The sequence below is a fragment of the Eumetopias jubatus genome, unplaced genomic scaffold, assembly GCF_037043125.1.
Source record: "Eumetopias jubatus isolate StellerSeaLion01/CBP00866 unplaced genomic scaffold, mEumJub1_p1.0 scaffold_5, whole genome shotgun sequence".
Classification (NCBI taxonomy): Eukaryota; Metazoa; Chordata; class Mammalia; order Carnivora; family Otariidae; genus Eumetopias; species Eumetopias jubatus.
In genome coordinates, this window is record NW_028274811.1 from 106119715 (window position 1) to 106132585 (window position 12871).

The 12871-nt window shown below is 44.1% G+C and overlaps 1 protein-coding gene across 3 annotated transcripts in view; it reads right to left on the bottom strand.

The window, feature by feature from the left end:
* CYFIP2 (cytoplasmic FMR1 interacting protein 2) overlaps window positions 1-12871 on the bottom strand; it is a 123060-nt gene that overhangs the window by 108530 nt on the left and 1659 nt on the right. The window contains exon 1 of one of the 3 annotated variants that reach the window (XM_028106535.2): window positions 5475-5644. The exons of the other annotated variants lie outside the window; for them this stretch is intronic. The gene's annotated coding sequence lies outside the window, so the exon portion shown is untranslated. Of the gene's footprint in view, window positions 1-5474; window positions 5645-12871 lie in introns of those variants that run through there. 3 annotated transcript variants of the gene reach the window in all.

A 12871-nucleotide genomic window follows, 5' to 3' on the forward strand; every position in this document is an offset into this window, starting at 1 on the left:
CCAGTAAATTAGGAGTCTTTATTTCTGTTAATGCAACCTTTCTTTTCTCCTTGTAAATGCAGCTTCTCTAATGGATTCCTGTGTTTGTTTGTAGATCATTTACTGCCTCAGGGAGAAGGAAATCAGACATTTCTAACTCAGGTGCTGTAAGTCACTGCCAACTCCACATCAATGAGAAAGAAAAAAAATATTCTGGAAGTTTTAAGTGGTATACATGAATATAAGCACTTGCTTTCTGGCTCAAGTGTCCTGCCTAATATGCAATCTTCCAAGTGAGAATAATTCTTCATATCCAGTCAATGAACACGTGGCCCTTTTGCCACTTTGGAAGAGAAATTCATAAAAATATTTAAAAATGAACAGTGTTCTGGGAGTGTCACTTACCAGACACAGCTGCAGCCTCTCGGGGTGGGGCATTCACGGCCGATTTTAATTCAGCATCTTTCTAACAAGCTTAAACGCAGTGGCCTGGTTTCACCGAGAAGTAACAACCCTGGGCTCCAAGGCAATCTGCTTCCAAGAAGGGCTTTAGGGGCACCCTGGCTGAGATGGCTGATGGACCCTGAGCAAGTGGGGGGGTGGCCACAAATGCCGGATGTGTGCCAGGAGAACCTGGCTTGGGGAACACAGGTTCTGACTAACCACACCCTAAACCTGGCTACTCTGGAAGCAAAAGATCTGCATTGTCATTTTCTATTTGACTTTCTGGAAGGAAAAGGAAAAACAGTAAGATCTTTTTACTTAAGTGGAATACCGGGCTAAGTATAGCACTTAAGCTTGCGCTATGGGTTCAAATCTGTCATCTGCCACTTTACTAGCTACATAACCATAAGCATATTACTTAACCTCTTGAGTCTCAGTTTCCTTACCTTTAAAAGGGCAATAATTAATAATGGTCCCTGCCCTCAGTGATTTATTCTGAGGATTACATAACATTACAGAATGTGGAATGCTGTCCAATAGCAGGCACAAAGTAAGCCCTTGGGAAATGTTAGCAGGACGGTGGCCTCTTTTTAACACAGTGAATGGACAAATCAAACATTGCCACAATTCTATTAAAAAAAAAAAAAAGGAGGGCGTTACTATTATCTCACCTCCAACATCTCAACTCTATAGGTCTTTCGTATTGATTTCCTCAGTCACAACCACCCTGCAGTTTCGAGAGGACAGGTGTTATTTTTGCTGTTTTTCTAAGGAGGGCACAGTGTTACTGAGAAGTGAAAACTTTCTTTCAAGGTCACGTGGTCAGCTGGTGGCTGAGCTAGAGCAGAAAGGGGATACTTTGACTCCCAGTTCAATGCCCTTTCTTCTAGACCACACCTACTTTTGTATCTTTATAAAAGGTACCAAGGACTTTACTTTTTTTTTCCCCTCCAGGTTGGCTGCTTTTTCCCTCCCCAAGAAGAACAAGGCTCTGCCAACCTAGAAAGATTAGGTAACTGTCACCTTTGGGTCCCACAAACATTAAGAGGCCAGGAAATATTTTCCCTGCCTGTAAATCTCTCCAGCCAGAAAGCAACTAAATACATACATAAATAAACACATAATTTAAAAAAATGATAAATACGTGTATATTTATGTATGTAAATAAATAAATGCATAGGTAAATACAAGGGAGGCTTAGACTGTACTCCTTAAAAAAAAAGTGTTCTTGCTCAGCATTTGACTGAGCAAGTAAAAATCCAAAGAAGGAACCCAGAGTGTAGCCTGCTTTTCCATCATGGGTATACACTGGGCGTGTTGGAGATTGTGCGGGAACCCAAGTTGGTTGTGGCTCCACAGGTCAGTATTTCCTCTGCAGCTGAGACCCTTCCACATGTCAGGGGCAGCTCTTCACAGGTGTGGGGGCCAAGCAGGGACACAGTCACCGTGTGCATCTTACAGGACTTCCACAGACTCCACCAGAATGGACCATGTGGCTTATCCTGAACAGGCTGGAAGTGAAGAGTTGGACAGGAATGCTCCACTGATCCCGTGGTGAAACCTTGTGGCTCCAAACCCCACTGTAGCCCCTTGGTACTTCTTTTAATGTATCGCCTGTCCATAAAATAAAGCCATAGGTTAGGCGCAGCCCCAACGCTGACAGCAGCAAGCCTCAGAGTGGTTCGTGGAGAAGAGAGGCAGAGCCATGCAGGATGGAGAGGAACCATACGGCATGGGAGGCTGGGCCACAAAGTACAGAAGCAGAACTCTGCCTATTTCAATAGCTTATAGCAGGCTCATCAATATCACAGTACACAGGAGAACCCACCAAACACTTTGTACGCTGCCAGGATGATCCTAGGGCTGGGGGAGACTGAAGGGAATGGTTACCTCCTTAAGGAGCCTTTCTGACTCTCTTACCCCCTATCCAAATTCACTTTTTCCTTTGGCCCTCCTTAAAACCCAGTGTGCCCCTACTTTTGTGGCAACCATAATGCTTTATTACACCTTTTACCACAGCTTCTCTCCTGTCCTAAATGACAAATTCCTTGAGGGCAGGAGGTGTGTCTAACTCACACCCAGCTCCCAGCAGTTTCAAGCACACATTTGTAGCTACATAAAGATTTATTCAGTGAGGAGGGGTGCCTGGGTGGCTCAGTCAGTTAAGCATTTGCCTTTGGCTCTCAGGTCAAGATTCCAGTGTCCTGGGATCAAGCCCTGGGTCAGGTGGGGCTCCCTGCTCAGCAGGGAGCCCAATTCTCCCTCTGCCCCTCTCCCTGCTCGTGCTTCCCCTCCCTCAAATAAATAAAAATCTTTTTTAAAAAAGTTAAAAAAAAAGATTTATTCAATGAGTAGATGGCCAGTGAGCCCAAGACATCAAGAAAGCCATTGCTATGTCTAAGATACCAGGATTTTAAAAGTGGGAGAGGAGGAAAAGGAATATAAATAGCAAAAAACCTGTTTATATTTTAGAAAGAACTCCATCAAAATGGTTCAAATAGTTAACATGTGGGCACTTAAAGTGAAAAGCTTCAATATTTTGTAAACAGTTATCTCTGAAATAAACTCTCTTCCTTCTCTCACGGTGTGACCTGATTTCACTCATCCTTCAAGGTCACTCCCCTCTAGGACGTAATTGCTCCTTCCAGTGCTGGTGAGGCTGTGAAATCGCAACCCTCAGACGCTGCCAGTAGGAAAGTAAAATAGTGTCGTACCTTGGGAAACTGTAGCAGTTCCTCAAATTTTAGAACACAGAGTAACCGTGTGACCCAGCAATTACACTCCTCGGTCCATCAGCAGTACCTCTCTTCTGACACGTGCTGCGTGGGAAGGGTGGCAAGTACCTATACTTCCTCTTCCTATGTCAGGGCCACCGTTACTAATTGATAATGGCTTTATTTCTCAGTGAGTGCACAGGCAGCCTCAGAATCGTCTTCAGGAAATACAGAGCTCCAGCTGGCCACCGGCCATCAATCTGCATTTGCCGGTGAAAGAAAACACAGATGCCCTTCCTCGCGTAGAATGATGCACGCATGTGTAGCCTCCACGAGGTGAGAGACCATTTCTTAGCCATCACTGAAAACCTCAGAGACCTTAGCAGAGTGCTGGAGACAGATTACACACTGAGGAAGTAGCAGATGATTGCATGACCGTATCTGAATCCCCTGACAACACAGGAGAAATGAGATGACCTGAATTGGCCATGTCTTCATTTCTAGCTTTCCCATTCCTTCTCCTTCACTACTGACAACACAGATAACTTAAATCAACATGGAATATGCAGTCTTACCCATAAACTGTCTATACAATTACTTACTTAATATTTTTTCTAAAAAGACTTATTGGGGCACCTGGGTGGCTCAGTCGTTGGGCGTCTGCCTTCAGCTCAGGTCATGATCCCGGGGTCCTGGGATCGAGCCCCACATCGGGCTCCCTGCTCCGTGGGAAGCCTGCTTCTCCCTCTCCCACTCCCCCTGCTTGTGTTCCCTCTCTCACTGTCTCTCTCTGTCAAATAAATAAATAAAATCTTTAAAAAAAAAAAAGACTTACCATTTTTCACTTAATACATTTTAGAAGGAAGCTCATATTACAATCACTAACAGAGAACCAGCATCAGTTGCCATGAAAAAGGGAAACTATAAAAACAATGAAAACAATGGGTATCATCTGAAAATCATCTCACATCACCATTGATATGCTCAGGAGAGGTGGTTTACCTGGTGAGAGTGGGATGAAGAACTAGTTAGAATCCTGACTGCCACTCTGCTGGTTGTGTGACCTTGGGAAGTTGGCATCATGTTTCTGAGCCTCACCTTCCTCATCTCTGATATGAGGAATAATAATAGTTCCTACGTCAGGGGCACCTGGGTGGCTCAGTTGGTTAAGCGACTGCCTTCGGCTCAGGTCATGATCCCCTCTCCCCTCTCATGCTGTTTCTCACTCTCTCTCGCTCTCAAATACATAAATAAAATCTTTAAAAAAATAGTTCCTACATCATAGGCTTTGAAAATTAAATGAGTTAATCCATGTAAACAGCTTGCTAGATAGAGAATGCTCAAAAAAATTTCCCCAACAAAACCAAATCCAGCAATGTATAAAAAGGATCACACATCATGACAAAGTGAGATTTATCCCAGGAATGTATGACTGTTTCAACAATAACATCCAAAACTCAATTAATGCAATAAGCCATATCATAGAATAAAGGACAAATCCCACAGGGTCATCTCAGTATATGCAGAAAGAACAATGGACAAAATCTCACACTCCTTCATGACAAAAACACTCGACAAACTAGGAACAGAAGGGAACTTCCTCAACCTGATAATGGACAGCTAAAACAAAACAAAACAAAATCCACAGCCAATATCAGACTTAATGGTAAAAGACTGAATGCTTTCCTAAAATTAGGAAGAAGACAAGGATGTCTGCTCTCTCCATTTCTATTCAACATTGTATTGGAGGTTCTAGCCAGGGTAATTAGGCAAGAAAATGAAACAAATGGTATCCATGTTACAAAGGAAGGAGTAAAACTATCCCTATGTGCAGATGCTTAATCTTCTATGTAGAAAATTCTTACGAAACCCACTAAAAACTATTAGAATGAACAAATATATTTAGCAAGGTTGCAGGAGATATCAACATACTAATATCAATTGTATCTCTATACACTAGCAATGCACGATCAGAAAATGAAATCAGGAAAATAATTCTATTTACAGCAGCATCACAAATAATAAAATATTTAGGAATAAATTTGGCAAAAAAAGAGCATAAAATGTATACTCTGAAAACTATAAAACATTGTCAAAAAAATTAAAAGATACAAATAAATGGAAAGACACCCCATTTTCATAGATTGGAAGACTTAATATTGTTAAGATGGCAGTACTCCCCGAATTTATATAGATCCAATGTGATCCCCATCAAAATTCCAGCTGGTGTCTGTGAGGAAATTGACAAGCTAATCCTAAAATTCACACGGAAATTCAGAACAATCCCAAAAAAGAACAAAATTGGAGGACACCCACTTCCCAATTTCAAAAACTTACTACAAAGCTACAGTAATCAAAAGAGTATGAGGTGGTGTCTGCATGGTTCAGTCGTTGAGCGTCTGCCTTCGGCTCAGGTCATGATCCCAGCGTCCTGGGGTCGAGCCCCACATCGGGCTCCCTGCTCAGCCGAAAGCCTGCTTCTCCCTCTGCCACTCTCCCTGCTTGTGTTCCCTCTCTCGCTGTCTCTCTCTCTCTGTCAAATAAATAAATAAAATCTTTAAAAAAAAAGTGTGAAAAAAGTGTGGTATTGTTATAAAGACAAAAAACAGAATTGAAAATAAAAAACAAACCCCATATTTATGGTCAATTGATTTTTGACAAGGGCACCAAGACAATTCAATGGGGAAAGGATACTCTTTTCAACAAATGGTGCCGGGACGACTGGATAACCACATGTGAAAGCATGAAGGTGGACTTCTACCCCACACCACACAACAAATTAACTCAAAATGGATCAAAGACCTAAATGTAAAAGCCAAAACAATAAAACTCTTAGAAGAAAACACAGGAGTAAATCTTTCTGACTCTGGAATATGTAATGACATCAAAAGTACAAGCACGGAAATAAAAAAAGATAAGCATCTATTCGATTTTATTAGCTGTCTATTAATAAACAGCATCACAATTAAATTTAAAACTTTGGTATCTCAGAAAACATCATCAAGAAAGTGAAAAGACAATCCACAGGATGGAAGAGACTATCTGGAAGTCATCTGCTATTTATATAGAATATATAAAGAATTCTTAAAATTCATAACAGAAAGGCAACCCAGTCTTTAAAATGGGCAAACAATAGGAACAGACCTTGCTCCAAAGAAGATAGACAAATGGACAAATAAGCACACAGAAATTATTAATTATATCATTAGCCATTAGGGAAATGTAAATCAAAATCACAGTGAGTTATCACTTCACATCCATTACAACAGCTATAATCAAAAAGACAGATGATAACAAATGTTGGTAAGGATGTGAAATTGGAACCCCCAACCTCTGCTGGAAGGAAGGTAAAAATAGTGCAGCAACTTTGGGAAACAGTTTGGCAGTCCCTCCAAGTTTTAAACATAGGGTTACCTTCTGATGAAGCAATCCCACTCCTGGGTATTATCCCAAGAGAACTGAAAATATACATCCACACAAAAACTTGTACACGAATGTTCACAGCACCACTGTTTTTAATAGCCAGAAAGTAGAAACGACTCAAATGTCCATCAGCTGATGAATGGGTAAATAAAACATGGTATATGTTCCACGCTATGGAATATTATTCAGCCATAAAAACGAATGAGGTATAGACACATGCCACGACATGGACGGACTTTGAAAATCTGCTAAGTGAAAGAAGCATAATATGCTTTTTAAAGGAAATGTCCAGGGTGGGCAAATCAAGAGAGACATTAAGTCATTCATGGTTGCCTAGGCTTAGGGTGGAGACTTTGGGAAATAGATGGTGCTGCTAAAGGGCATGAAGGTTCTTCTTTTGGGAGTGACAAAAATGTTATAAACTCGATCACGATGACGGTTGCACAGCTCTGTGAATATACTAAAAATTACTGAACGGTATGCTTTAAATGGCTGAACTGCAGAGTGTGTGAATAAATAAAGTCTGCCCTGGACAAGCAGAAGACTATGTTGAATAAAAATCACCAGAGGAAATAGGAGAGAACCAGAGTGTGACAGATACATGGAGCAGGCTCTAGACTGCAGGACGAGCTGGACCACCGTGGGGCAGCGCCCAAACCAGCACCCCCAGCCCCCCTCCCAGGCTTTGTTGCACTGCCATCTGTTGAGTTGGGGTGGGGGGAGCTGCCCCACCCTGGAGGGGGTACTTCTTAGACAGCAACAGCCTCTGAGGTGGGAGGATGGGCTTTGAGGTTTAGGATGAGATAAGACTTCCTCCTTCCCCTAGCTCTCTTCCTGCTCGGAGGGCAGGGAGGCTGAGAGAAGATGGACCAGTGCAAGGTCACTTGGCTAGTTAGGGGTGGAGCTGGGGTTAACACTGTAACTTCCCCAGAAGATAGGAGGATCTGACACAGTAACAGATATGGCAGAGCTGTTAAAAAAAAAAAGAGTAACATTAAATAGGAAGGGAGAAAACTCTTATTCTGCAATAAAACAAAAAAGCCATGTAGGAAAGGAGATAAATCAAAGGACATTACCTAGCTCTCTTGTGATCATCATTTACACGTCTTAATAATGTAGATGCTTTAAACATGATTTAGGTTAAAACAGAGCTCTGGCTATATTGGGAGATGGGGACAGGGGAGGGAGGCGGATGGTGTAAGGAAGCAAAGACTTCATCTATCACAGCAGGAAGTAAACAGACAATGCATAGAACAGATAAATCAAGAAACAGCAGCGTAAGCATATCCTTGAGAGATCTGGAGGCAAGGGCAGGGAGAACCAGTGAGTTAGAAGTGACAGCCTCTCTGGGAAGGTGGGCACTGGATGGTTGTTTTCATTATGTGTCTTTCAATACTATTTGATCTTTTGAAGGCATGCATTATTTTGATGGAAATTTTTAAATTTACTTTAAAAGACAATAACCCAATGCCTCCTTCCTAGCATCTCTGATGACATCTGGCCAGTCCCCAGCACTGTCTTTGGGCAGTCTGTGCTACCTAACTCCCTCACTGTGGGTCTTCTGGGACAGAGGCCCCATCCCCAGCAGCTTCTCTCCACACAAGGGACGTGAGGTCGGAGCAGAGAAGTCCATGTCTTGGGCCTCTGGAGGAGGCCTGCCCTCCTGGTTGTTTACAGCAAAGAAAAAGACCCTGGCAGGGTTAGAGACCTTGCCACCACCACTCCTTTACTCAGCTGCTTCCTGTGTTGTCAGGGTTGAGGGGGCCTTTCCGTTGATAACCCAACAGGGCAGATCCCATCTTCTTGCCGGGGGGGGGGGGGGGTCATGCCACCGAGGGCAGCTTGCCAGCTTGCTGATCTGCTCCCAATGGGGCCTGTGACAAGCCAGCACGGGAGGGGCGCCAACGTGACCTCTATCTGGGGAAAGGAGCTGCGTCTCAGAAGCACCTGCTCAAACTCAGGAAGGGAAGCCAGCCACCCTGCATGTGCTGTGGAAACAAAGAGCGAGACGGCAGGTTCAGCCGCCAGAGCAGAGCGTACAGGCCTCAGTTTCATGAGGTTGCAACTTGACTGTGGCTGGCTCTGAAGACTGGAATCACATATTCACTCACTCTAAAAAGGCCATTTCCCTGTCTGTTGGCCGGGCAGTGGTTCTCAACCGTGATGTCAAAATGTCCGTTGTTAAGGTTCTTGTGGGCAACTTTTACCAGTAACAGTTTAAGTAGTGAGGTTTGCAAACAGCTACTTTTATTATGTGTTTGGGAGGGTTCCAAGCACCCCATGCTATCACTGCTTGCGTGTATATCTCTTTCCCTGAGCAGGAGAAAGTGGGGGTAGGGTGGAGAGGGGGCTGGCTGTAGGTGTGGTGTGTTGAGCCTGTCAATATTGTCCATCATATTACTAAAAAAGTAAAGAGAGCAAACCCAAAAATAACCAGTTAAGAATCACTGGACTTGAGGCTCTCACAGGGCTCTTCCAACTCAAAAAAAAAAAAAAAAAAAAAATGACATTGACAGCAGATGGACCCTCCAGGCAAAGGGCTTCCTTCAAGACCATGGTTCTCCAACACGGACACCCACACTGGCCAGGATGTATGAGGTGCCATTAACCTGCCCACGGACATTCTTGCCTTTGCTCCAACTCCCTCCACTCTCCAGTTGACTGTCCTCTCCCCTTCTCGAATCCTATGCTTGACCATTGTCAAGGCCCAATTCAAGATAGGCCTCCACCATGAAGGTCTGACCAGCCAAACTCCACCAAACCTTCATTTCTCTGGATTCTGAAAGTGTTCAGTCTAAGAGTCCACAATTTCCTACTGCATTATAAATTGCTTTATGTTTCACTAATTCTTTGGATCACCAAAAACAGGAATAGTCATCTTTTTTTTTGAGTTTGACCCATAGCCCTAGTAAAGACCAGGGCACATGGTACATATTATTTACTTAATAAGCACTACACGAACAACTCGTTGAATGCATTAGCAAGTGGCCCAAATTCACGTCTTCTCGTAAAAAAAAAAAAGTTTTTTAATTTAAAACATTATGGTCCTCTAAGGCCTCACATCTAAGTCAGCCTTATTGCTCTAAGACTCCGAGAGGACTTCCTTAGAACATTCAGTCATACCGACTAACCCATAAGACGCAGGTCTTTATTTCTCTTTCCCACGTGAAGATGTAACATACTTGAAGGTCGATGGCCGACCCCTAGTCCTGAATTCTTTTCTCACCATTCATACCTTGCCAAAATCAGTCTTAAGGCATCACAATTTAAAAGCAAAAACTGACTATCTTTCTCAGGTATCCCTTCACTTAACCCTGCGTTACTGAGTATCTTCTAGGAGGGTCAGCCCTGCAGATTCTCTGGTCTCAGTAACGTTAGACAATCCTCTCATTCATCCCCCAGCTGATTTCTTATTCCACCCACAGAGGCAGCTGTTCCAAACCCCCGGAAGTCTCCTGAACTTTCCTAACCAGTCCACCACCTTTCCTTTCTGCAGAGGACATCATCTCCTCCCTTATTTAGGAGACAGAGACCATACAACATGGAGATGCTAAACATCCCTCTCTCCCACGAAGAGATTAAAATCTGAGAACCACAGCTCTAAGATGACCTAACAATGATGCAAACACACAATCAAAAGGCCTATTGATGAAGTCATCACTGGGTCCTTCTTGGGTAGCTCTCCAGAAGGTCAAAGTTTACTTTCCTCTCTCCTTGCACTATCTCTGAGTTGCTGTGAGTCTATCAAAATGCCACTCACCCAGAAGGGTCCCTGCAAGACATTCTGCCTGAACCCAAGCTCTGCCTTCTCAAAACAATCTCTTTCAAGGATGCGTACCCAGTTGGTTTCTTCCTCTGTTGCCAGGACCCAAGAAGTATGGCTTGAATGGTCATCCTTTGAGGCATACCACACAGAACCCTTGGCATAATGGCCATGGCTAGGAAGCCAATATCCAAACCCTGCATCCTGGGAGGCATCCCACACCCACTGACTGAAATCTGAAGTGTCTTTGTACAGACAAGGCCATCCAGAGGCCTTGACAGAATCTGTGAATCACAAAGTGCCTTTCAGTTTCCCCTTGGCTTCAATGTTACAGAGAGGCTACAGATTTGTCTTCCTAAATTGACACACAATATATAATTAATAAATTGTTCCTTTAGGAATAAAGGGCAGGGATCCAAAAGAGCCACACATTCAGAAACCTCTTTCTCTTCTCGGTTTCCATGGTCTTTTCTTCTAAGACTGGGATTTATAGACATTATCTCATCTGCAGGCTCCTGTGGCAACAGGTAGGTAACAAGCTGGGCAAGCTGCTTTCCCTTGGCCAGTTTTTAAAGTCAGAGAGGTAGTGGAGGATTTAAAGGCACACAGCAAGTCAAGGATAAATCCTGTGTCTGAAGGCCACGGGCTCTGCTCCATCTGCCTGGGAAGTGAAGCGTGCCCTTAACATTTTTGGCTGATTGCAAAATGCTAAATGCACACAGAAAGAAAGTTCCTTCCTGACCTCTGTTTGTGTGTTGAAATGTGAGAACTACCTCTGGGCTTCTGCTCAGTGTATTCCCTCCCCTTCTTTCTGCCTACTCAAGTTATATCCACCTTCAGTGAGCTACTCAAGAGCACTTCCTATCTTAAGGCCTTACTGATACCACGTCTCATCGCTCTTTTGGCTACCTTTTGCAGGGAAACCTGCAGGGGCTAGGTTTCTTGGTCACAAAGCCAACTCCCCTGGGAAAAGCCAAATCCAGGAAGGCTCTGGAGGTAGAGGGATTGGGAAGAGCTATGGGTTGACTACACACATGAACCATAATCTTAAGGATTATGTAATTAATACATTAAGACAATAAATACATAAATATAATAGCACTTTGGGGCACCTGGGTGGCTCAGTCGTTAAGCGTCTGCCTTCGGCTCAGGTCATGATCCCCCAGGGTCCTGGGATAGAACCCCGCATTGGGCTCCCTGCTCAGCGGGAAGCCTGCTTCTCCCTCTCCCACTCCCCCTGCTTGTGTTCCCTCTCTCGCTGTGTCTCTCTCTGTCAAATAAATAAATAAGATCTTTAAAACAAAAAAAATAGCACTTCACTATGTGCTAGACACTCAACACGTTCATGCGTCCCTCACTTAAAAAGAGCACCCAATGAAGGACCAGCTCCTTCCCTACCCCTGCTGGCCTCCCAGTCACTGTCCAGCATGCTCCACTACCAAAAGAGGGTCCATCCTCTAAACCCTAGACATGGGTTTGCTCCTCAGAATGACGAGACCAAAGGCCTGTTACAAAGGCTCCAGTGAGGTGACGGATGTCTGGTTTTGTCAACTACAAGTGAATAATTAATACTTGCTGGTAAAGAAATAGACTCATGGTTATGGTGGCCACATGGAAGCTACAAAAGGCCATTTTGTGAAGCTCTTGGTAGAACCCTGGGGCCAACAGGAGCCAAAAGAAACCTCTTTGAGTGATAGTGTAGGCTGATCCTCAAATGTGGGGACCAGAGCCCTGTACTGTTTTCTAGGAGTGCTGTTTCCAATGCTAATTAGCTTGTTGCCTATTCATCACCTCATTCAGCTTGCTGGTCAATGACAGCAGTGGAGGCCCACTGAACTCCCAAGAGGCCACAATTTATCAGAGGGGACATGGAGTGTTCTCCTGGGGCTCTTTTCCAGATTTTAAATTCATGTCTTCCTTTTCTGGACCAGCCTCTGACTTGATTTGAGAAAAACTCTCCAACCCTACGGGATCATATATCCCAATCTTGGCCTAATGCCTAAAGCAAGTTTTTCCTTTTCCACTTTCAGCAGGGACGGAACAAGGCAGGCTTGGGTGCCTCCAGAACTGGTCAGAACTGGCCAGGAAATATAATAAAGAAGCTTAGTGAGCAGAGAGCTAATGCCCCCAGCCAGAGGCTCAGTGTGCAGAAGTAGGCAGAAGCACCGGCTTTGTAAGCAACAACACACTCTTCTTGTGGCCTAGTAACTGCCCAGGCAGATGGCAGCCAGTGCCAGTGAGTGACTCTCTGTAGGAAGGTTTCACCCTCCCCCCAAGCGGATACTGGGTGCTCCACACATAGCTTCCAGTGACAGTAACCCCTGGATGGTTACACATACACATGCTCCTACAGTATTTCTACCCCAGCAGCAGACAGAGCTGCCAGCTGCCAGATACTGTCATTTCAGTGAGCTGTTCCCCAAAATTGCTACCCAGTTCCCTGTTCCCGCTTACAGCCCACTGCCTGAAATTCCACCATTAGAGATATCAAATATGTTGACTTAAAGCTTTGTTTTCCATTCAAATGCCTCGGGCCTGTTTCCTTTCC